This window comes from Amia ocellicauda, chromosome 17 (genome assembly GCF_036373705.1).
Source record: "Amia ocellicauda isolate fAmiCal2 chromosome 17, fAmiCal2.hap1, whole genome shotgun sequence".
Classification (NCBI taxonomy): Eukaryota; Metazoa; Chordata; class Actinopteri; order Amiiformes; family Amiidae; genus Amia; species Amia ocellicauda.
Window position 1 is genome coordinate 14,268,331 of NC_089866.1, and position 23,971 is coordinate 14,292,301.

The 23,971-nt window shown below is 39.2% G+C and overlaps 2 long non-coding RNA genes across 3 annotated transcripts; one reads left to right on the forward strand and one right to left on the reverse strand.

The window, feature by feature from the left end:
- The first annotated feature begins 1,386 nt into the window (after window positions 1-1,386).
- Window positions 1,387-13,246, forward strand: LOC136712603 (uncharacterized). 2 transcript variants are annotated; one of them, XR_010804856.1, is made up of 3 exons: window positions 1,387-1,571; window positions 11,480-11,734; window positions 12,035-13,246. It is a non-coding gene; the product is annotated as an uncharacterized LOC136712603 (long non-coding RNA). The 2 variants fall into 2 exon arrangements; XR_010804855.1 differs by lacking the exon at window positions 1,387-1,571 and adding an exon at window positions 10,627-10,715.
- LOC136712604 (uncharacterized) lies at window positions 4,052-23,834 on the reverse strand. The gene is made up of 4 exons (XR_010804858.1): window positions 23,470-23,834; window positions 22,968-23,021; window positions 16,865-16,950; window positions 4,052-5,306 (listed from the first exon to the last, which is right to left on the reverse strand). It is a non-coding gene; the product is annotated as an uncharacterized LOC136712604 (long non-coding RNA).
- Between the last annotated feature and the right edge of the window lie 137 nt (window positions 23,835-23,971).

Below are 23,971 nucleotides of genomic sequence, written 5' to 3' on the forward strand. Positions count from 1 at the left end.
AAGTATTTAAGTCCTTGTCTGCATACGAGCTGTTTCTTTCACTGACCGTGACCTTTCCCCTATTCTCTCCCCTCTACGGTTCCTCTGGAGGGCCATTTTAAGGACTGGGCAAAAGTGCCTTTGGTTTTTCACTTAAAGTGACAGGCAGAATTTCTGACCGTCACATCCCCTCCCCCTTGAAAAGAAAAGACAGAACCAGGAGGCAGACAGCATCAACTTCTAAAACCCTTTAAATTCCATATCATCTTCATCCTTTTCAGCAAAGATCTCCATCACCTTTTGTCTTTCCATTGCATCCAGTCCTGTTGCGGTCGGAAAACAGAGTTTCAGGTTTGATACATGGACCGTCGTTATATCCTCACCCGTGTCTTCTCTAGCTACTTCATAGTTCACTGGTCCCAGTTCTTGGACCATCCGATAAAGTCCCTTCCACTTTGTGGCGAGTTTGGCACTGAAGTGCTCGGATGCTTTAGGTAACACATAAGAACGCAGCCACACATTGTACATCTCTATGTCACTTATCGTAGTTTCTCTTTTGACGATCCCTTGCCTTTGAAGATTAGAGGATACAAGCTCACGGAATTCACTCATTCTTGATACAAGATTGTATCCACAGTCATCAGGAGGAACATGACGACTTTGCAGTGCGACTTCCAAAGGGCCTCTGAGAGTTCGGCCAAGATTCACTTCTGCAGGCGTGAAACCAGTGGACTCCTGAATAGACAAGTTTAAAGCAGAAGAAGAAGGAGGAGAAGAAGAAAGAGGAGAAATAACAGTAAATAAAGCAGTAGTGGTAATATTCACTGTGGTTAAAGGAGAATGACAGGGTGCCCAATCAGACACCTGTAAATTCCCAGGTTGAAAGGGATATTTTACGGATTATTTTATCTTAAACCAATACGAATGGTCAGATATATCCAATTGGATACCACTAAAGAAGAAGAAATCCAAACCCAAGACTGCAGCAAAGGCAAGGGTCTGGGAAGACAGCACAACAACAGGCAAAGTCCATGACTGGCCATGCATGTTGAGTGACAACCTTATCCATCCTAGTGGCTGGGCAAGTTCACCATTGGCCATGAATAAGGGTCAATTTTCCCATGCTGTGAATTTCTCACCAGGGTTTTAAATTTTCAGCCAAAGATGCTCATGTAAGAGGGTGTACGATGACTCTGTATCAAGGATGGCTCTGCCTGTCCATTGACAGATTATTAAAGGTGCTAACAATTGACATGGAATTGTAATAAGGAATGAAAAGAGGAATTTTTCTTCACACCTGTTCCCGGAACAGTGTCGTAAGGGAGGGTTTTGGTGTTTGACTGAAAGAGGAGGGTTTTCTTGTTCTACAGGGTTTTCTTGTTCTACAGGTTATCGTGGTTACAGTGTTTGCTCTTGATGGTTTTCCATCAGTTCTGGATTTGTCCAAAGTTGCAGAGATTTGTGTTGGGTCTCTTTCAGGTCTAGTTTTGATGTTACACTGAGAGTAAAAAAGAGGGCAAGAGCCAGGAGGGTGGTCTCCTTTACACCTCCAGCAGAAGACTGCAGGCTTAGCAGATATCCTGACACAGCTGGTAAGGAATCCGAAGTCTTGTTTTTCTCTCTGTGAAGGGCTAAGGTTTTCCTTTGTTCATACTCCTTTTGACTCAGTTTGTCTTTCTCCAGTTGTTGGGCTAGGCGAACGACCTCTTCAACTGTGGTCACTCGTCCTCGAAGTTGACTTTTAAGTCTTGTAAGTGTGTAATAAATGTCTCTATGATTTCCTTCCGTCCTTCTTCGAAATAACCAATTAAGTTCCTCTGGAGATGCTCCTCTGATACAGCAGCACGGTCTTGTTTTTCATCACGGTCTTCTATCTGGCTTTGCAAGTTCTGAATGATCTGTTGATGGAAGGCATGTTGCTTTCGCTGTATGTCCATGACAGTAGACAGAAGGTCAGCAGAGGGTTCAGCAGTAGAAAGTGGTAATAAAGGTGGCTTTAATGTTGAAGTGGGCTCTAACACAAGATCAATTAAAGACTCCTCTTGATGTGCAGAACAAGGGCTGCTATGTGAACGGTCTACGTCAGCACTTGGGCCAATTCTGATCTCGGTCTGTCTCGTCTCCATTGTGTGCTATATATGCGAATTATAAACAACCTCTTCCTAAGCCAGTTACAAGTCAGTAGGAGGAATACTGTTCAAGTCCTTTGCGGTCCTTCAAGTCCCTCAGTTCATGTCCCGTCTGGGGTGCCACTTTTCTGTGACGGCTCTGAGTCCGTTGTGGGGTGCCAGGAGGGATAACCCTACCAAATCAGAGTATAGTGTCCATGTAAAGTAAAGAAAACCAGTCATTCAAGGCCGTCACCAGGACACAGGTTGAAACATGGAACAGAATGCCTGTCTCCTGTCCTGTACCCTGTTGCTTGCCACTGACGATGGAAGAGATTAGAGATTGTGTGTAGAAAGCGAGACAGAGAGAGAGAGAGCGAAAATGGTTATACGCTCTTTAGACGTCTTCCGTCTCCTGTAGACGACTGACTTCCATGGCCGAGCCCCCCCGCTGTTTCAAGGGTTGCATCTGCCTTCCGACGGCGTTAGTTGATCTCCCCTTTTCAGTTTAAAGTGCGGCAGTAGGTATCCCAATTCCAAAGTAAAGTCAGTATTCCAACGGACAATAAACAAGCAAACCAAAGACCTAGGATGTTTAAGCATGGAAAATAATCAAAGAAACAAATAATTAAAGTATTTAAGTCCTTGTCTGCATACGAGCTGTTTCTTTCACTGACCGTGACCTTTCCCCTATTCTCTCCCCTCTACGGTTCCTCTGGAGGGCCATTTTAAGGACTGGGCGAAAGTGCCTTTGGTTTTTCACTTAAAGTGACAGGCAGAATTTCTGACCGTCACAGTGGATCTCAACTCTAAATAGCTCATCCCATTTAAACCCACAGATGCTCAGTTGGATTGAGACCTGGTGAATGGGCAGGCCACTGCCATAAGCTGAATTCAGTGTCATGTTTGTGGAACCATTTCTGGACAATCCTAGCCTTGTGGCATGGGGCATTATCCTGCTGAAAATATTAATTAGCAGATAGAAGGAACTGGGATTTATCAGACCAGGCAATTTTTTCCCAATCCTCTAGTGTCCTTGTTTTTCCTCTTAAGACCACTGCAATCAGTTTCTTGTGTTTTTCTGAAATAATTGTAAATCTGTTTGGTTGTCAGCATAAAAACCCCATTCCTGACAACTGTGCATACTTTTATGTGTTTTTCAGTACTATTGTTAGTAGTTTTTTAGAACTGTAGCCCGTCTGTTGCTCTGCACAATTAGTGTCAGCCTCCTTTCATCAATGGGACATTTTTGACCACTAGCCTGCCATTGGCTACATGTCCTTTGGGTGGTAGACCATCCTTGATGCACATGGGAAACTGCCGATCATGAAAAACCGAGCATCATCGCAGTTCTTGACACACTTAAAGCGGCGTGCCTGGCATCAATTTCCATACCCCATCCAAAGACACTTAAATCTTGTGTCTTGCCCATTTGCCCTCTGAATAGCACACATACACAATCCATGTCTCAGTTGTGTCAAGGCTTCAAAATTATCCTTTAACCTGTCCCCTCCCATTCATCTACACTGACTAAAGTGGATTTAACAGCTTACATCAATAAAGGATGATAGATTTCACCTGGATTAACCCCATCAGTCTATTTCATTGAAGGAGCAGGTGTCCCTAATATTTTGTACACTCAGTGTACATTACTGTACACTCTAAGATTCGATTAACTTGGTAATAGTTGCCACGAGGAAGACAAATCTGGTGATTCTGTAGTTTTTTCATCATCCATGAAGTTATGACAGGACACATCCAAATGGACTAGGAGAGCATACATGTGCCTTTATATCTTGAGTTTTGCATCCATAATTTTTAAAGGTTGCTTATATGATTGTATATCTAGTCTATCTGGAAGAGTCATATGCATCTTACTTATACACTATAACAAAACATAACCATAGAACACCATAATTTGTTCTGTTACCTACCAGTTTCACTTTAACTTGGTGAATGAGATCTTGATTGACCTTGTGTTAGTATTAAACAAGTACAATGATGTATTTCCAAAGAGTTCAAGGAAGTACATAGCTTTTATTGTCATTTTGGGACACACCCTCAAGGGGTTTGACATTTTACAGAGTCTGATTGCAGATGAAATTACTATTATAGTTCTTTAGATAACCATTCTAAAATAAGCCCACCCATCCCAATATTATTACTATTATTAATTAATAATAATTATCAGCTACATTTGGAAGGTAATTGTTGGAGTTACATCTTTCCTCTGAAGTCTGTCTATGTGCTCCTGGTCAGCACTGGCTGTGGTTGCCCCTTTTTTGAACAGCAACAGCTGAGAAATGGTGGTTATTTGAGGATACAGTGCACACAAAATCACCCTCGGTGTCGGAATGAAAGACGTCTACAGGGATCAGTGCAAGAACAGGCCAGACGTTTCTGTGGAGATGTGGATTGGAAAATAAAGAGCATTTTCTTTGTGCATCTTTTCTCTTGAAGACTTATTCTTTCACATATGTTTTCGTTGGGTATTAGGGAGTTTAGTTTACTTTTAGTTTTTTTGCATGAGGATTTTAGATTTACTCTTTTAATTCACCCTGTTAATAAAGGTGATTTTATCACTTTTTGGAGTCGGAAGTTCTAATCAGAATTTATTACGTGCATGGGAAAAAACAGCAGAACACAGCAACAGAAAGTATTAAACAAGTACAATGCTGTTTTTCCAAAGAGTTCAAGGAAGTACATAGCTTTTATTGCCATTTTGGGACACACCCTTAAGGGGTTTGACATTTTACAGAGTCTGATTGCAGATGAAATTACAATTATAGTTCTTTAGATAACCATTCTAAAATAAGCCCACACATCTCAATATTATTAGAATTATTACTCATGAATAATAATTATCCTCTAAATTGTCAGCTACATTTGGAAGGTAATTTGCCCATAACAAAGATAGGTTTGAAACCATTAAACTTTAATAAGAAACAGGTAGAGAATGTAAGTTGCTGATAAACTAAAAAGGAGTAACTGAGAAGTTAGAAAAAAAAAGGTTCTCATAATTAATTGGAAAGAATGCAGGCAAATTAATAGTTACTTGCTAGAAACCTCCAGGGTCACAGCACACAAAGCACAAAATGATTTCTATTTTCATCCACATTCCCTCCTTTTGTCACAACATGAGAACCATCTCCTATTTCCCATTTTCCAACATGTGTACATGGCCACCGTTGAGCCCTGGATCCCTGCAACCATCGAGATCTGGAAATAGGTTGAGAGAAAAATCAATTACTGATTATCACTATCGGGAGCAGGGTCAATGGGAGCATGCATAAAAATGGCAGCAGTTGTGGTAGTACATAGACGCTTCAAACAATGCAGAGTGTATAATGACACAGATAATTAAGCCATAAGAAAGAAAATGCACAATCCCAAGCACCTTGTGAACCAAAAAGATTTCAGCCATGAGAATACCGAGTCTGCGTCTGGAATGAAAGTGCAACAATGTTCACCAATAAGGGTGCGAACACCACCCTCTTTAGCTAATAGGTAATCTAGAGCTGCTCGGTTCTGGAGGGTGACTAACCTATTAGCCTTACTTGTGGGTCCGAGAGCTTCAAAACCCTTGAGAGTTGAATTTATCAGTGTTTCTAATTCAAAAGCAACTTCATCAATTAGGGGCAAAGCCTTAACTGCACTGTACCAGGGGAGAAGCCCTGCCCCAAATTTCATACCTACAGGTCTCTGCTCCCTTTTTGTCCTATGGACAGAATGGGTCTGGGCTGCTTCAGGGGAGTGAGGAGACTGGGTTATAATAGTCATATATGCAATTAAAGTCACCAGAACACAACAAGCCCAGTTCCAAGGCAAGTAAGTATAAGCTTGGTCTCCACACAACCAGTAATGGTCACAAGGAGTGTAAGCGCCAAGGGGGCCTGGGGACAGTGTAGTCAGTCTGCTTGCTACTGTACTGCATCAGCCTTCATAAAGGGATAGGCTTCAACTCATTTTGGAAAACATTTACATTACTACAAGTATATATTCATAACCACAACATTTAAACATTTGAACACAATCTATTTGCATATGAACAAAAGCACACCAAGGGGGGAAATTCACAGTTGGTGTGAACTTATACCAATTATACCCCCCCCACATCTCCACCCCCTTGTCCATGTGGCCAACAACTTGCAGCAGACGGGCAAGCCAGGGAAGGGGTGCCCGTGGGGCAACCTTGCCTTAGAAGATATTTGAGCTCTCTTATGGAAGGTGCAGTGGCCAGTTGCAATTTCCTGGAGCTTTTACAGTGCATCTCAGATTGTTTTTATCCTGCCCTCGGTCATAAGGGGCCCAATATCAGTTTCATCCTGATATGATTCACAATGTACATATCAGATATATTCAAAAGATCTTAATATAGTAGTAATTATAGCGACTCTTTAGACAATATAGTTAATTATTAGGTTAATAATTGTGGTTATTAATACATTTGTATCAGTTTATTTTAAAATACTCTCATAAACATACATTTGTAATTATTTTCATAGTATTAGGAACAATTTCCAATATAATTTTGAATAGTTCTTCCATCTAGTTTTTTTCCTTATTTTGTCTGTATCAACAGTGTTATTATTATTAATAATGCATCCATTACACATCTCTCTCTCTCTCTCTCTCTCTCTCTCTCTCTCTCTCTCTCTCTCTCTCTCTCTCTCTCTCTCTCTCTCTCTCTCTCTCTCTCTCTCTCTCTCTCTCTCTCTCTCTCTCTCTCTCTCTCTCTCTCTCTCTCTCTCTCTCTCTCTCTCTCCCCTCATCTGGCAGGCAGGGCAGGGGGAGCTGAGCCCACAGACACTGTCACTGTCCCCACCACCCCCACCCCTCCTTTTTGGGGGGGTGCTTATTTCCCCTGCTTGATACTTTCTGAAACTGATTACTGCCAGACAGTTTCGTAATTTTAATCTTACTATGACTGTTTCAATTATTTATAAAAAAAAAATAGCCAGTCCTAACAAAGTCAGGTGGACAACTAATTGTGAACGGGCTTTTAAGCAGTTAATTAAAGCATGCCCTTTTAGAGAGCCAGTGTTCCAGAGCCCAGACTTTGATCAACCTTTTTTGGTTCAAACCGATGCCTCTGGTGTTGGGTTGGGGGCAGTGTTACTTCAAGAGGAGCCGAATAACTTGAAACCTGTTCTTTACTTCAGCAGGAAATTGTTCTACATGGAGAAGATTTACTCCACAATGAAAAGAGAATGTTTGGCAAATAAGTGAGACTGACCATCAATCTCTGCAATGGCTGAGCAGGATGAAGGATACTAATGCCCGAATCACACACTGGTATCTGACATTGCAGACATTTTCATATGAAGTACGATACAAATGTAGAAGCCAAAATAAAAATGGCAGTTTTACTCGACTTCCCAAAGAACACGAGAAATGTTAGGATGGGGGAGGAAATGTGATGTAGTAGGCCCATCCCTTAAAACCTAACTGAGCCAACAGAATTAACAACCAAGACTTTGAGGTTCTAAGGTTATTAGAACTGTAAAAGGGTTTAAATAAACTTTATTCTTACCTGTTATGAGGGAGGATAAGGCCAAAAAAACAAATCTCACACTCTAAACTACACTGCCAGCACATATGCTGCATTTGCATTCGAATTCTGTTGTATTCATAGTCAAGTGTGTGTGTGTGTGTGTGTGCAGATGTTGTGCTGCGTAGGTCGTTGGTGTTGCCGTATGTGAGTGTGGGACGGGGTGTGTCAGCTACTTGTCGACTGAGTTCTACCATGCTGTACAGGAATGACACACACACAATAAAACACCAGTTTTAACTTGGCGTTTTATTCACATAATGCATTCCCAGCTACATTATTTTAACTGCCGTCTATTTCACAGGGGCCAATAAAAACCAACTGGACTTTCAGACTTCTTCACTTTCCTAAGATGCTTCAAATCCACAGCCTCTAGCTGACCTTCCCCTTTGTAAATTAACCCTTTTTGTACTTCTCTCTCTGAAACATGCCTTTCCCAATAAACGGTCTTGCCTAACAGTCACTACCCCACTCCACCCAACCCAATTTCTCTCTCTCTCTCTCTCTCTCTCCCCTCATCTGGCAGGCAGGGCAGGGGGAGCTGAGCCCACAGACACTGTCACTGTCCCCACCACCCCCACCCCTCCTTTTTGGGGGGGTGCTTATTTCCCCTGCTTGATACTTTCTGAAACTGATTACTGCCAGACAGTTTCGTAATTTTAATCTTACTATGACTGTTTCAATTATTTATAAAAAAAAATAGCCAGTCCTAACAAAGTCAGGTGGACAACTAATTGTGAACGGGCTTTTAAGCAGTTAATTAAAGCATGCCCTTTTAGAGAGCCAGTGTTCCAGAGCCCAGACTTTGATCAACCTTTTTTGGTTCAAACCGATGCCTCTGGTGTTGGGTTGGGGGCAGTGTTACTTCAAGAGGAGCCGAATAACTTGAAACCTGTTCTTTACTTCAGCAGGAAATTGTTCTATATGGAGAAGATTTACTCCACAATGAAAAGAGAATGTTTGGCAAATAAGTGAGACTGACCATCAATCTCTGCAATGGCTGAGCAGGATGAAGGATGCTAATGCCCGAATCACACACTGGTATCTGACATTGCAGACATTTTCATATGAAGTACGATACAAATGTAGAAGCCAAAATAAAAATGGCAGTTTTACTCGACTTCCCAAAGAACACGAGAAATGTTAGGATGGGGGAGGAAATGTGATGTAGTAGGCCCATCCCTTAAAACCTAACTGAGCCAACAGAATTAACAACCAAGACTTTGAGGTTCTAAGGTTATTAGAACTGTAAAAGGGTTTAAATAAACTTTATTCTTACCTGTTATGAGGGAGGATAAGGCCAAAAAAACAAATCTCACACTCTAAACTACACTGCCAGCACATATGCTGCATTTGCATTCGAATTCTGTTGTATTCATAGTCAAGTGTGTGTGTGTGTGTGTGCAGATGTTGTGCTGCGTAGGTCGTTGGCGTTGCCGTATGCGAGTGTGGGACGGGGTGTGTCAGCTACTTGTCGACTGAGTTCTACCATGCTGTACAGGAATGACACACACACAATAAAACACCAGTTTTAACTTGGCGTTTTATTCACATAATGCATTCCCAGCTACATTATTTTAACTGCCGTCTATTTCACAGGGGCCAATAAAAACCAACTGGACTTTCAGACTTCTTCACTTTCCTAAGATGCTTCAAATCCACAGCCTCTAGCTGACCTTCCCCTTTGTAAATTAACCCTTTTTGTACTTCTCTCTCTGAAACATGCCTTTCCCAATAAACGGTCTTGCCTAACAGTCACTACCCCACTCCACCCAACCACTTTGTTATTATGACAGATCTATTGGGACATTCAGCTTGGTCAGAAATGTTGCAATTTGTCATCTCACACAAACATCTTCTTTGTCTTTAAACACTTTAAGGTGCTGAAATACAAGTCAAAAGGTGCATTAGATGGAAGGATCTATCTGTACACCTGCCACATGGGGTTACAACAATTATATCACTAATTGGTTGTTGTTATTATTTATTATTACGGCTCTGTGTTTTTCATAATCTTTCCATGTAACTGCTACTGCAAATCATACAAAACACATTATTGACTTCTTGCCACCTTCATCGCTTAGATAGATTATTTGTTTGACTTATTGTTGGAGTTACATCTTTCCTCTGAAGTCTGTCTATGTGCTCCTGGTCAGCACTGGCTGTGGTTGCCCCTTTTTTGAACAGCAACAGCTGAGAAATGGCATTTATTTGAGGATACAGTGCACACAAAATCACCCTAAGTCGGAATGAAAGACGTCTACAGGGATCACTGCAAGAACAGGCCAGACGTTTCTGTGGAGATGTGGAAAGATTGGAAAATAAAGAGCATTTTCTTTGTGCATCTTTTCTCTTGAAGACTTATTCTTTCACATATGATTTCGTTAGGTATTAGGGAGTTTAGTTTACTTTATTTTATTTTTTTAATTGATTTTTGCATGAGGATTTTAGATTTACTCTTTTAATTCACCCTGTTAATAGAGGTGATTTTATCACTTATTATACACTAGTTTTAGTTTTTGGCATAGGTTTTAATTTGGCCCAGACTTTGTACTCTGACTAGGCTTGTAACAAGACATCCTGTGCAAAGTAATTAATATAAGAATTTCTCACTTACCTAGCCAATGTGAGGAACTATTAATATTACAGAAATTGTAAAGATCCTCAACCTTTACTGTGATGGCATAATAATTTTATCTAGCAAGTCCCAGCCTATATAATAGCAGACATATCTGGAGTCAAGTTTGCCACAATAGTTTACTGTAAAACACATTTGACAAACTAATTAAATACAAAAATCACTGAACTTGTGTGCATATGACTTGCAAAGATCTTAAACCTTTACTGAGATGGCATAATAATGTAACCAAAGAGTGATCTAGCAAGTGCCAATCTATCTATTACTAATTGAGAATGGATGAATCATTGTTTGTCCTAACTGGGAGCGGTCTGAATTGGGAAGTGGGCTAAAAACCTATAAATATAGAATTTGCAATGAAAGCAATTTGACAGACAAGGTCAACATCTGAGCTTTGGAAGATTTCAGAAACAGATATTAAGAGTGATCAACAACTGTAGTGAGTAAATTCCTCTTATTAATAATACATCTCATCAAATGTTCTTTTTCAATATGACTTTCAATTTTACCATGCACTAGTTTTACAGACATTTTCTGGTAGCCAGTTACACTTTTTAGCTTTTTCTGGACGTTTACTTTTGTTCCTTCTGTACTGTATGAATCTCTTATAATTGTGCGGAATAGAAAAATTGTTACCCATGTTGTTTTGTATAAATGTTATACATTTGCACAATATAAATGGTCTCGTATTTCTTGTTTTATTTGAATGGGTAGTCATTCAAATTCTGTCAAAGCCTGCATCCCATCACACTAACAATATTCATGTAAACATAAAATAGCATTGTGTGGTGATACTAGTTCAATGGCAATTTAAACAAAACTAAGGGTTGGACCAAATCAAAACTTTGATGTACTGGTGAATCACAAAGTACCAATCTGTACCCTATGCAGTCTAATTTGTTAGAAGAAATAATAGTATTTATAAATCGAAATACAAGAGGGTACAACTCTGTAATATGAGATTCACAGGTGGACCAAAGTTCTGATTCTCACAAAACAATCCTTGAGTTTTGAGGAACTAATGACAAAAGTCATCCATAGCATTCAATGAGTTGAAATGTTATACTGCGCCTCCAAGTGCTCCAAATCTACAAAAATATAATGATTTTCTATCCCCAAACCTTCTAGAGGTTTAATGAGTTAATTTGATTAGGTACAACGCACTTGTCTTATGGACATTTTCCCGTTTCTGTCTTTCAATAGTAAGAATCCCAGCTCTCTGATCTAGAAACAACAGGAAACAGAAAATCCCAAAGATGAGCCCCTCTCTGAAATTCTATGTGGGACAGTTTGAGGGTCTCCCTGTGATTGGGTCAACCAAGGCTGCTGTGGAGCTGGTCCTGGCCACGGCTGCAAGGAAAATTGATGTTGCCAAAAAACTACTGAAAACTATAATAGACGAAGCATCTACCAACAAGGAGAAATCTTCTGCTGCAGCAAACCAAGGCAAAGAATCAGGTTAGATAAAAATGTATTTACTTATTTTATAGCAATACAAGTCTGCCTAAACATTTGTTAACTAAGTACATTCACTAAAACTGCAGAAACCGTAAATGCAGCATTTAATGTATTATTAATATTATAATTACCTTTTTAAGGAGACAACTGTTACTAGATAGCACATTATTATTACTTGCAAATTAATGCTACCATTTATACAGTTAATCTCTATAGGAGCAATCTAGTTGAAGTACCTTAATAAATTACAAATAAAGTACAAATAAAATTTTCAGATCATCTTGCCCATTTCTCCTGCAGGTGATGTGAAAGAAGTATCAGAAAAAGATATCCTGTCTTTCATCTCATGTGCACCCATGAAAGGGAAGCCACCAAAGCAACCAACAAAAGTTGAAATCGGAAAACTGCAGAAAGTACGGAAAGATACCTTGGAGACGTTCAAATTATTTGTAACTAAAGATCAAGAGAGTGAAATAATTGAAAGTACAAAAAGGTCAGATCGCGGTGAGCATGTCATCAACAATGACGTTTTGGCATTCTATCGCAAAAGCATTAGGAAGTTAATAGAGAATAGGGGAGGCCAAATGGAAGAACTCAGGGCACGTTTCGTAAACCACCCACTCTGGCAGTACTGTGATAACCCGGTTACTCAAGACTATAAAGACCGCATAATGACTGAAATGGTGGCCCACTTTGAAGTCAGTGAGCTGTATATTAATGCCAATGCAGTGGTTTATGGTTTAGTAATCCCATATGTTCATGAAGCCGTGCAAAGATACATGGGATTTTTGTCACAGCCACCCACTGATCCGAACGCAATACCATTTGCGCTACAACAGGTCTCCCACATTGTACACTACATCAATGGCCAACAGGTCTATGTGGATTTCTTAGCCAAAGAGAAATGGGTAGGAAATAACCCACACAGAGAGGGAAGGTTTCAAGAATGTAGGCATGTGGTAAATACTATGTTTCAGAATCTATATGATGGTGGGGTGGATTGTCTGATGAGGAGATGGGTGAGAGATGTGAATGCAATTCTACAGAATAATGCTTAATTAACCTTCAATATAATTTAATTACAATACCCCCATATATCTGTTCACAATCTCTTTCAGATCCTTTCAAAATACTGTTCTAGAGATAATGCTTAAACAAGCATTTTTTTTTCTCGAATGACCTGTACATTAAGGATTTCCACTTTAGGTTGACCTTAGTCTGTAAATTGATGGTTTGAATTCCCTGTGCTCCAGCTCTTAGCCATGTTTCCATGCCATGCTTTAGGACGTTTCATAGTTTGAACTATACTTTTCCACTGTACATGCTCAATGGGTCTGACACTTCAAAATCGTACATTCTGGAAATACAACCCCTTATATAGTGTACTTAATGAGACAAAACTATGAATATGTACAAATACTTTGTAAAACTCCTATCAGGAAGAGAAAACATCTCTCTGTAGCAATGTATTTTTTTATATATTGTTGAATAAATACTAATTTTAAACCAGAACAGTTATTTCTCTTACACAATGTAATTCTTCAATGAATGGTACAGTAGTACTACTCTTGAAGTCGTATTAATATTATTTTCTGAAATCTTGGTATACATTTGGGTCCTGTTCTTTGTGAGAATGTTAAAATAACCCATAATTTATATGATGTGTTTGACCTAGTCTTTCTGTGTTTGATGCAGAGAAGTGTCCACACCTTTCCTTTTCCAAGAGAAAAGATTAAACTACATTAAAGGCTATTAAACTTCATAATAAACCAAGTCAGACTTCATAAATAAAATCCTACTGACTAAATCAATGGTAATGAAATCCATCCCCCCTTTTTTGTTTTGTTTTCTGTTTTAGCTTTGCTGCATGGTCTACCTTTTTGGTCAGATTTAGACATTTTGGTTTTAAGACTCAGTTGGTAAATAATACATCCATTCAGGGGCGATTCTAGCATTTGACCCTCAGAGGGGCTCAGCCCCCAATGAGAATTTGAGATGCTACATCCCCCAACACCAACAAAAAAAAAAGTTATTTCAGATATCTCATTTTGACTACCTGCCACACACCCCCCTCCCTCCCTCCCTCAGTTCACTAGTGGCCACTCCCCTCCTCCTTCCCTCTTTGTACTAACAATCATAAGCAAACAGACCATTTACTAGAAAATAAACATTTTAAATGTAAATGGGACTCATGACTGGAATGATGCTACCTTTTCTCAATATACCTTGGTAAGTGTACTGCTCTAAAGTTTTTTGTAAAAGGTTGCAAGAAGTGGAAGAACTATTTTTGCACCTGCAGCAACTAGTTGTAAAGATAGCATCCCTGTAATACATGTACAATTGTATAATTACTGGAATGATACTAGCTTGTTTCAACATCCCTTGATGTATTCCAGTCTGCTGAATAGCTTGTTACCTGTGGGCCTAGCCTTGAAAGAGATCTCAGATCTCTGGCTCGCTTAACCTGTGTATTGTGAACAGAAAAAGGTTGCTTTCACAGGCTTTCGTCCTGGTCCTCGCAATGTACAGACCAACACTGTCTGGTGCTGAAATCCGAATCAGTAGTGTCCGCTGCTGGCCGTGGGGTTGTGCAGAGAGACAGCACTCACTGCCCTAGAGCTGGAACAGGGCAGAGCTGGAAATTAAGGTCACCTGCTCGCCCCTGGTGAGTACTTTGAAGGCAGGGCAAGTTGAAAATATGAATTACTCGCCACCAGGTGAACAGCATGTAGTCAATTAAAAACAAATTGAAACTTTCCCCCGATTTATCTAAATGCAATGGGCAAAAGCACGAGTGGCCTCTGGCAGGGAGTATGAGGAATGACAGGCAGTGAGCATCACACAGTGACACACTAACAGGGCTGATACAGTGCCTTGCAAAAATATTCAGACTGTAAGAGGATTATTTTTTTCAGTGTATGATTTCTCGCCAATCTGTATAAGTTTAACTAAAACTCATATTATCAGCTCAATAAAATTATTTTCTGAGGAAGACACAGTCCAGTCACAGGTGTGCAATAACCAATTATTTATGACAAAATGTATGTCAAAATAATATCATTTGATTATATTCCTAAAACATGTCATATTAAGCTTCTATTGAGTTACAGAAAAGAAATTGGAAAACCTGATTTCTCTTACTGCTCCTCACAGACCGGTGTGGTCCGTCTCTGGCGGTAGCAGGCAGTCTGGTGTGGTGGGTCTCTCTTCTTCTTCCTGTCCTTCTCCTTTTCCTTTGTTCAGTTATAACTTCATAGGTTTCTCAATCAATCATACTGGAACACCTCTGTATCATTCATGAGCACTACATGTGATGAGATCATGTGTTACCAAGGGCCTCTTTCCTGGGAATACCAGGTGCTGCAAGCTCTTTCCTGGCTTGAGGCGTTTGATGGCAGCTCTTCTTCATGTCTTCGGTACAACATTCTTTACACTTCGAATTTTATTTTTGCCATCTTTATTTCAAACAATTTATTTGTTTTATAATTTTATAATGATAATTTTGAACTTTAAATGTATTCCATTTAGTTTCAATTTAGATTCATATTACATTTTAGTTTTTTCAATTTGAAATTGTACTTTTAAAATGTATTGTAATATATTTGTTTTGAATGTTTACTTTTTCACTGTTCCCTCCCCAAAAATACCCAGTTTATAATGGCCTTTCCCCCTCTGTTATCTTCTATTGGTCAAGAGGCCACACAGGAAATTAATCTCCATATGAAACTGATGTCCTCTACCTGCACACATGGCTCTTATTTGTTTATTTATTAATAGCATAGTTTAATAAGAAAGTACATAAGAGCAAAAGTGCTGAGCAGCCCAGGATATTAAGTTGCTGTATTATAGGTACACTCTGAACAAATTACATTGCATATGTAATTATATGCAATGTAATCAGCAAGGACAACAAGGAGGAGTACAAGGGGCTGGTGCAGAGCTTCATCAAATGGTGTGTTAAGAATCATCTGCGGCTCAATGTTACTAAGACCAAGGAGCTGATCGTGGTTGCGCTCAAAATACTGAGGCTGTTCTTCCTGAAGAAGTCTGTGGTAGCTAGTGCACTGTTCTTTGCGGTGTCATGTTGGGAGGATGATATTAAAGTGGGGGAGACCAACAGGCTCACCAAATCAGTGAGGAAGGCTCACCCTATTCAGGTGCAAGACGGAGCAATTTAGGTGCTCCTTTGTGCCTGCAACGCTCAGACTGTTCAACTCGGTCAGTGATAGCGAGATCTGTTCTAGCAGGCATTAACCCCCCGCTTCCATACATCATCACACATTCTCCATGTTACTTTTTATATTTGTATATTTTATATTGTATTTTATATATATAACCATTTATCATCACTGCATATGCTCTTTTTGGTACACTGTATATTTAATATTCGCTTATTTATTAATTTTTTGGTTATTATTCATATATATTTATATTTATTTTTGCATTACCTCTAATAGGAGCACTTATAGAAATGTCCATGCTGACTGTAACATCCAAATTTCCCCTCGAGGATTAAAAAGTTCATAATAATATAACATTTATTTATATTTAAATGTTAATGTTCACACCTGCTCTTCCGTTTCTCTCACGATGCCGTTTACTCACTGTACATTTTTAATACTCCCACAACTCATGTTTGCATTTCTTACTCTGTCCGCATGATGGAGACCATCAGCAACGGCTACTAGCCCCAGAGGGGCCGCAGATAAATGATTTGTCCTGTTGGCAACGTATCCCACTTATCTGCAGTGGTTTGTGATGTTGCTGCTCCACCTGACAAATCGAAAGATTAGTAAGATTCTCACTCTCTGCTACTTTACTGTCATTACTTATTGCTATTGCAGTTATTGCTGCTATTTGATTGTGCATATTGATTGGTTCACTGCTGCTCTAGAGTGTGAGAAATTGTTTACAGGGGGAAAGTATTTTGTATATATACTTTTACTAGTGGCTGTTTGTTTTGGGTAGCGCATTTTAACATCTTATGCGCCCTGATCACTCCAGGTGTTTTATAGGTTTTATACTATTCCTCCTATTGTGTTGTGCAGTATCTCGTTTGACCAAGCGCAACCTTCGTTCCCTGTGTCTGGTATCTCAACCGTGTAAAAATAAAGCATTGATGTTACTTACCCATTCTTGTAATCGTGAATTGGGGTCCCATCGAGCCTTCCCAGGGAGAAAGTAAAGGGAAGGGGTGTAGCGAGTTCTTCTCTCACCTATAAATTGAAGTGACATAGTCGTGATCACTTGTCCTACCGAGCCCCCTTAAGGTGTGACAATATTACAATGTCTGACAGTTTTTATTCATCACACATCTATTTACAATGGTTATACACAAGGGCAGGGGGTTATGTACTCTCCTACAGGCAATAAAGATGCAGCAATTGCATTTCTCTTGGCAATTTCATCCTGATCATGTGTTGGAACCACTGGTTGCACATCCACATGTACCCGAGGCATGTCAGTGACTTCATTGAGGTCCAGGTTTACCATGTTCTCCATGCAGATATTGTTGAGGATGCAGCAGGTCTTGACGTTTTTTCAGGAACCCAAAAGTTTCTCCATTGCCACTACAGAATGTGAAATCAATCGACTGTGCAAAGGGCGTTGGAGAAGCCAGCTCTTCAAAAGCCAACTTCATTGTCTTGAATGGATTCTTTAATAGTATATATCTGTACCTTCCTTTAATGTGAAATGTAGCACTCTCACACACTGGGACTACTCATTAGTATTTTCCTTTTGATATAGCAAGAGTTTATAGTTTATAGTAATGTATAGCACCTGTAAGATACTGTATTTGTTTAATTGTTTTATGAACCCAAGACAATGTATCTCTTCCTTCTCCTCTCCCTTTTGTCTTTTACATATTTTGCATTGAGAAAACCTCCCCATTTTAAGGGGAGCCTGCGCTGAAAGCCAGCTATGGGACATTGACTCTGTAGGCTAACAGACCCCTTCCTACCTACTTTACTAATTATTGCAATGGAACATTCTATAGGACAGAACTGCGCACTTCTGCGATGGTCATTATAATACATGACTTGTCTGGCTTGAGACAATCCTACTCTTTTATTGACCTCTTTAGCCAACTGTTGTTGTCATTCAATGAGGTTGTATGGCGGCTGTTGTGGTCTTAGAGCAGAGGGGTTTTGGGTTTTGAGAAAACGTAGTACACATTCAAGAAATGTGTGTTAACAATCGAGAAAAAACTAATACATTACAGAATTAACACAATTTCCACATCATATCTATAGCCATAATAATGAATTATACATCGAAAAAATTAAACTCCACTCCACCCTGCCTCCCTTTAATCCGATTAATAAAGTACAGTTAAACATCACATGAAACTAATGGTGTTAACATACTTACAGTGAGGGAAAAAAGTATTTGATCCCCTGCTGATTTTGTACGTTTGCAAACTGACAAAGAAATGAGCAGTCTATAATTTTAATGGTAGGTGTATTTTAACAGTGAGAGACAGAATAACAACAACAAAATCCAGAAAAACGCATTTCAAAAAAAATTATAAATTGATTTCCATGTTAATGAAGGAAATAAATATTTGATCCCCTATCAATCAGCAAGGTTGCTGGCTCCCAGGTGTCTTTTATACAGGTAACGAGCTGAGATTAGGAGCACTCTCTTAAAGGGAGTGCTCCTAATCTCAGCTCGTTACCTGTATAAAAGACACCCGTCATACAAAATCAGCAGGGGATCAACTACTTTTTTCCCCTCACTGTATTATATATATATATATATATATATATATATATACACACACACACACACACACACACACACACACACACACACACACATACATTTATATATAAATGTGTGTGTGTGTGTGTGTGTATTATGCAACAATCATTTTTAGAACCATTGTTATGTACAAATAATGTTCCAATTCAATGTTTATAAGCCTTTTAGGTTTGTATTTTATAGAAAGTACACGTCACTGCATGAAATATTACAGTATTTTGACAGGGAATTCTCCTTATTCTTCTGAACAGGCTATTCATTACTTATTCATTAAATGCAGGGCCAGCCTGACATACAGGCGGACTAGGTGGTCGCCTAGGGCCCCAGAAAATCAGGCAGATTTTGACGGAAACAGCCTATCTTTGTTTCACAACCACACATCACTACAGGACCCATCCAGTGAAAAATCACACATTAACTGACATTATGCAGCAAACTAGATGCAATTTCTGGTGCTTGTCAATCACTATTTTTGTGCAGCTCTGTAACTGAAGCGGGTGAAGATGCAAAACTTTTGATTTGTGCACCTGCTAGAAATATGTCTTCCATGGACATAAGCCATTTCTGCCGCTGATGTAGGAGTTTCTAGGTGAAAGCAAGTCTCCTGTTGCGACGCCTGAATTTATCAATAACAAAATATTTCCATAAATTAGTTTGTGGTCTATATTTATGTACAGGTGTGCGAGCCCTTAAAGTCTTTCTTCTGTCATAGTGGAGCACCCTGATCATCACTTGTAATATGAAGTGACATAACCCTCCGAATAAAAAGTACACTTAAGTCTTGGCTTAGCGGCTATAGACAGTATTTGGGGTGCTCTGAGCGCCTGAGGTGTGGGGAGCTGTTTTTCATATTTGCTATAGCCCCCTAAATATGCCACTGGATGTAAGTGTATATTACTAGGAAATTTATGAAAAGAATGTCAGTGGAACTTTGTGAAGAGACTGTATTTTTAATATTGTGCATAGCCCAGACTAAGACTAAGAAAGGACGTAACCAATAATTTCAGAATTTATATATATATATATAAAGTTATTTATGTTTTAACAACAGATTCATGAGGATCTAAAAATTTAACTGTATACAGAGTGCCTAAAGCTTCAGAAATCAGAAATAATATATTCTGTTGTAAGAATAATGTTAAAGTAATACATAATAAACAAATGCTAAATAAATAGAACAGTGGTTTTCAAACCGGTCCTGGAGTACCCCCTGCCCTGCTGGGTTTTGTTCCAACTGAGATCCTAATTGCTTAATTGAATCCTTAATTGCCCTAACAAAGCAATTGTTAGAACAAAAACCAGCAGAGCAGGGGGTACTCCAGGACCGGTTTGAAAACCACTGATCTATAGATCAATAATATTATTATTATTATTATTATTATTATTATTATTATTATTATTATTATTAAATAAGTCATGGTGTCCTCTAAGACCCAGAAGGATTTGTTTGTTAAAAATCATATTATGGACAAATTCTGAAGTCAAATTAAAGAAAACAAAATGCTGGAATCCACATGAGCCAGCAATGAGCAGAGAGACTGGTGGCTTTACAGCCCTAACAGCCTGTGAAAACAGGAAGTATGAGACAGACAGTCTGATGTAAAATCCAGGTAGGAGAATGCAAACAGTATAGTGACATATTATAGTCTTACTTTCAGAAATGTTTTGGTTATTGGTGCCTAGCATAAAATACCTGATATAAAAGATAAATTAGACCTTGGGTTTAAGATGAGTGAAGTAGGAAAAAGGTAAGAATTGTAAGGATACTATAGAAGCATAAAATTACAACCATTGAATAAGTGGGGGAAATGACTGATACATTTCTTGCAAATTTGTTTTCATGAGGTACCGGAGAATCATTATTGAGATCAATGAAAAGGCTTATTTTCCTAAAGATATGTTGTTAAGTAAATATTTGTATTCATTAATTAAAATGTTTCAGGGATGAAAACAGTTACCATACAGTACCATACTAAGTTTATTATTATTTTAAATTGGAAACCTTATAGATTGTGCAAATGTCAACTACTGTGCATGTAATAGAGATGCCAGATGAAGGAGCCAATGTTTGACCCATAATGGCAAAGGTGCATATGGAGAAGACGCTGATGTTCTTGTTGAGACACAGTAGGCCGAAGCCACGATTTTAAAGACAGTCATACGGCATCTTGAACAGAATGATGCTGAGGTGCACAACGCCAAAGTGATGGTTGAGAAATAAGTTAAAATACTGTAATTAAAGGTTTTCCAGATTATAGAAATGTACAATACATTGTTAAACAGCTCAAATGGTGTCCGCAGTAGCATACATTATTGTATTGATAGTTTAATTTATAATGTACTTTTGGTGGCAATGTCAAATAATTCAAATGAATAGAATAAAAGCCATGAAGTAAGAATAAATCCATTGCCCCTCTCTTAAAGAGAGATTTGTAGAATTTGCAATGTTTATAAGTTAAATATGCAACAGAAATGTATGTAAACAGATGTTGCTGACTTTTGTATTCTGTTAGAAATAACAGCAAGAAAGTGACAACTAAAGATTGACTTTTGTATTCTGTTAGAAGCAGAAGAATGTACACCGATCAGCCATAACATTATGACCACCTGCCTAATATTGTGTAGGTCCCCCTTTTGCCACCAAAACAGCACTGACCCGTCAAGGCATGGACTCCACTAGACCTCTGAAGGTGTGCTGTGGTATCTGGCACCAAGACGTTAGCAGCAGATCCTTTAAGTCCTGTAAGTTGCAAGGTGGGGCCTCCATGGATTGGACTTGTTTGTCCAGCACATCCCACAGATGCTCGATTGGATTGAGATCTGGGAAATTTGGAGGTCAAGTCAACACCTTGAACTCGTGATTCATCAGACCAGGCCACCTTCTTCCATTGCTCCATGGTCCAGTTCTGATGCTCACGTGCCCATTGTAGGCGCTTTCGGCAGTGGACAGGGGTCAGCATGGGCACCCTGACTGGTCTGCGGCTACGCAGCCCCATACGCAACAAACTGCGATGCACTGTGTGTTCTGACACCTTTCTATCAGAACCAGCATTCACTTTTTCAGCAATTTGAGCTACAGTACTTCGTCTGTTGGATCGGTAGAATGTTTGAATGGTAGCTCGTCTGTTGGATGAGCCTTGGCCGCCCATGACCCTGTCGCCGGTTCACCGCTTTTCCTTCCTTGGACCACTTTTGATAGGTACTGACCACTGCAGACCGTGAACACCCCACAAGAGCTGCAGTTTTGGAGATGCTCTGACCCCGTCGTCTAGCCATCACAATTTGGCCCTTGTCAAAGTTGCTCAGATCCTTACGCTTGCCCATTTTTTATTTCTGAACTTGGAGTGGTCAAATGTTTTTCTAGGGCTGTATATATGGGGAGCATGTCAATTTGTCCCCGAAAATTCACCCCCGCGACAATTCGTCCCCAAGCCAGTTCACCCCTATAACAATTCGTCCCCGACGACAACTCACCCCCATCATTATGCGTTCTCCACTCCAGCATTTGTAACCACGAGTGTATTAACTTATTGTAGAGCCATAGAACACACGTGTATATAGTAGGCAGGCTATATATATATATAAATACACACAGACACACAACTATTTTGTATTATTAGTTATTGTATGTTTTTAATTGATGCATTAACTTGAAACTATAATCCCAATAATTAAGTTTTATACAAATAGTCACGACAGCTGGCAGCAATGGCTGGGGGCTACATAAAATAGGTTTCACATTAATAATGTATATCAGTTGGCTAAGTGGTTAGGGAACAGCACTAAGAACCTGGCTATCTAGGTTCGAGTTCTGATCAGTACTTGTTATTTTCTTTTGTGTGCATTATTACTATTTTCTGTAATATATAATTTCCTGGAGTTAAACGGTATCAGAGTAGAACGAGCAATTACAAGGCTTTTGAAAATACAGTGCTTACATATGGAGTGTTGGTCCTTCTGACAAGTGTATTAATTTGTTATTTTTTCACTTAAGTGTTACATTCAGTGCATGCATTATTATTATTATTATTATTATTGATTTCTTACATTAAGTTTGGCTGAATTCAAATAATGATCCACTCTAACTGGATATTAATGAGTGAATTTGCCTTGCTGTCTGGTTTGCTACTAGTTCATGTTCCCTGAACTATTATTGAAACGCAATTCTAATTAGGATAACTAAAAATCTTTATGAATCACCTTCTAATTGTCACAATGAACAGTTCATCACCTTTTTCTGCAATGCTTACTTTTTTTTTTAGGTATTTAATCAAGGAATGTGGACTGGAATACAAAAATACATTTTAAAATATTATGAACAGATGAATTTGAAATTTGAATGTATTACTAAAGACTGCACAATGCCATAACAGTAATCTACAAGAAGAGTCAATTTTAACATTAAGTAGTATTCATATCTGTATTAATAAATTGAATGTATAGCAAAACAGCAATGTAAAATACTTACATCAGGAGAGAAATCGTGTTCGGGTGTTTCGCCTTGATGAGCTCCTCTTCCAACCTGCAAATAAACACCGTTAAAAAGGTTTAAATGTCTCAAATGTTTAAATACTCACACACACAGTTATGCATATGGAGCGCACAAAGTACACAAAATAATAATTCTAATTCGATTGGGAATATACACCCCATAATCCTGTCTAAATCTGATAACAGAACTGCAGAGCATCGCGTTAAACACTGAAACAGTAGCTGCGATGTGCAGGTCTGTAAAGTGCCGCTCGCTGAACGCGCATATAGACAGTGCGCATGTCTCTTCAGCGGGACAGAGCCGGGGAAATGAACTTGTCTGCCCAACTGCCACAGAAAACAAATCAGCCGATCGTGTTGTGCACTGTTGAATAAATATAAACGCATCCTCAAATGCACTTATTTTTGTTGTTGTCGTCGTTATTACTACCAGTAATATTTAATCATAACAGTAATAGTAATACATGTACATTGCTTACTTTGCACTGATTATAATCGCGGGTCGGTCTCAGAAGCAGTAAAATGTTCAAAACATCCCTCTTCTGACTGCTCTCATTTATTGAGCACTTTCACGGCGCCGCCATATTGCCCATCTCCGTAAGAGGCGTGTTAATGTGTTTAGATCAGGCAAAGTGACCCGTATTTGGCGGGCGGCGGGTGTTCATTTCCAGCCTGGCGTAGAGCAGCAGACCCGCCCACTGCGCAGGAGCTGCTTCTGTAATAAACACAGCAGCTCACGGTGAACGGGCTCAAACAACACTGTTCGCTATACACCCGATTTTCAAAACCAGGAGGACATTTTGATTTGTCGTTACACCAGTTTGTACATGATGTAGCCCATTAGTGGTAGAACAGTTTAAAATCAAAATTAAACAACCAAAAACAATCGATGCTAAGGAAAATAGATGAAGAGAGAAGTCTTCCAAATGCAAGTCGACTTACCGCCCTCAGGGGTGGACAGTTGCCGCTGTCGCTGATCTA